At 32.6% G+C, this 2,606-nt stretch overlaps 1 protein-coding gene across 1 annotated transcript in view; it reads right to left on the bottom strand.

Moving 5' to 3' along the window:
- The window catches only part of NUDCD1 (NudC domain containing 1), a 109,863-nt gene that overhangs the window by 60,360 nt on the left and 46,897 nt on the right, over positions 1 to 2,606 (bottom strand). The window lies entirely within an intron of this gene.

Below are 2,606 nucleotides of genomic sequence, written 5' to 3'. Positions count from 1 at the left end.
TGGCATTTAAAAACCTACTAAATGATGGTAACCAGTAGAGAGATTCAGAATTTTGTTTTATTTTACCTTTATTTTTCTTACTGATAGTGACCCACTCCAAAGAAACATAGAAACCACTTCCTTTCATATCCAATTCCTCTTTCTCTATTTGAAGAAGTAGGGTAGCTATTGAATGTTCTTCGGCTTTCAACAATGAAATACTGTGAATTATGATAAAAGGACTCCCAAGTTCTTCATTAAACATAATCTATAAAAAAATTACACAAAAAAATGTACATAATTACATGAACACAGATAGCACAGAGGGAATACACAGAATTGTGGCAATCCAACAATTATTTAGAACACTTTTATTACAAAGAATCAAAAAATAAAAAATCCTTTAAATAAAAGCTGCAAGCTTAATGTTCCTTGAAGAAAGAACTTTAAAAAAAAATATCTATTTGTATGACAGAGAAAACTGATTAGTACTCTTGGCTTAAAAACAGAGAAAACAACACGGCATCCAAATAGCATCTAAAGGAGAAAGAGAACAAAAAGCAATCTTCTAGAAAATAATTATCAAGTGAAAAAAGTACTCTGCACAAAAAGAGAGGACACAGGCAGGTCAATGTTTATTCCTTCGTCTCTTTCCCCATCCCATATATAATTTATTTCCACTTTCTTCCTCTTAGTTTCTGGATATTACATGTGTGTGTTCTTGGATGTGTATGTTCTTTCCCATTGTTTATTTTCTGTAAGTTTACACAGGTAAGAGTCAAAGGCAATGGAGAACAAATCACCAATACTTTCTTGTTTCTCAAAAACAAAAGAGCCCATTTACATTTAAAAGAAAATTCAACAAATTCTATTTAAATTATAATCTTGAAGTTTTTTTAAAAAAGAAATCTAAGCACCACGTAAAAACACACAAAATCCTATCAAATTCTTTTTTATACCCCAAACATCATCTCAAGAAGACTATTATATTTTTACTAGAGTAAATATCAAATAGGGAAGTTTTAAGACTGATTCCTAAACAAAATTTCCAAATAAATGAAAAAATGAAGTTGGAAAAAAGCCTGACTGAAGAAAAGTTAGCACCTTTTTTTCTTTTTAAACTGTATCTGGAGTCCCCTTATATCCCCTCCTACTTGAATGCGTCATAAAGAAAAGTGTGCTTTAATGTCATCAACTTCCCTATGTATGTAAACACCTCTGCCAAAATTATTCAAGTACTAGGCCTTTGGAATCCATTCTAAAAATTTCCATAAACAGAAAAAAAAAAAAACTTGCAAATACTCAAAATAGAGATGATAGATGAAGATAGGTTTCTAGTTGGTTGATTGGGTTTTGCTTTTGTTTGGTGAATAGAGGAGACAAAACAAAAGAGGGAAAATGATAAATTTTGGCAGGTATGAGTAGCTAGTTTATTGTTTCCTTTTTTCTTTCTCATGAGAGTGAAAGGAACTGGAATGAGACGAAAGGAGTAGATGTCTGAACTTTCAAAAATTGTTAGGCTGAAGTTTTTAGTTTTCTGGACAAGCCTGGCATCTCAATTGTGGTACTGTGGTTACATGGCAGCCCATCATATTAGAAGCAACACATTTGGAAAGCAGGCAGTCTTCTGTGTCTCCTTTAATTTCTCTTTCTACACTTCAGCCATCACCACCACACCCTTGGCCCTTTATTCCCTACCACACCCCTTAATCACTACCACCTTTAGCTTCCTCTCTGTTACACCAATTCCCCCAAAGTCCTAAAACCCTCCTAAATTGTTTCCTAAAGTGAGTGATATTGCACTAGTATCCCTCCCACCTTAATTAATGCCCAAGTCCCCCACCAAGTACCCAGTCAAAACTATTAGCAACTGAAAACATCTCAGAAGGGTGCTCATTTCATTACAGCAGTATATACTGCAGAAAATATAAGGTAGATTTAAATTTTTAATTGATCAAAAAATATTATTGAAGCCCTATTATGTGCCAGAGGGATATATATAGAAAAACCAAAAGAATTATAAACCCATATGAATCTCCTTCTAGCAAAACGTATACTGTTATTTTTAAGTGAGAGCGCAGTTTGTCTCTTCCACTCAAAACCTACGGAATCCTTATAGCTCAATAATAGATAAATTCTCATTCATATCTCTCCTGTCCATCATTCTCAAAACTTCCAACTGTTTCAGGTAGTTGTGTCATATATCCTATTACCTCAGTTAAAAAAAATAATGATAATAAAGATTATTACTGAAGGCCTAGATAGTAAATAACACAACGGCCAATAAATATTTGACAGTGAATGCAACGGACTCTTGTAAACAGGCTACTGTTATTCTGGTTATTTACTGTGTTTTTTTAGTTTTTTGAACATACTATAATTTGGTTTACTAGCATAACTTAGTAAGATAGGTAAACCATTTGTTTCTGGTTTTTCTATTTACCCAGAACTAAAATCTACCTGCTAAGATTTAGACAGTAGCAAAATTACAACATACTACTAATATAATTCAACGAGTTGAAGGAATAAATCCTTCAGTTATGTACTCAGCATCATTTATTTCTACTTGCAAAACTGTGGCTCTAGAGAAATTAATTTCTTACTTATTACTATTAAAATCCTAATCT

The sequence above is a fragment of the Propithecus coquereli genome, unplaced genomic scaffold, assembly GCF_000956105.1.
Source record: "Propithecus coquereli isolate 6110/MARCELLA unplaced genomic scaffold, Pcoq_1.0 Scaffold23, whole genome shotgun sequence".
Taxonomy (NCBI): Eukaryota; Metazoa; Chordata; class Mammalia; order Primates; family Indriidae; genus Propithecus; species Propithecus coquereli.
The sequence above is the reverse complement of the archived record's forward strand: the minus strand, read 5'-3'. Positions and strand labels throughout refer to the sequence as shown.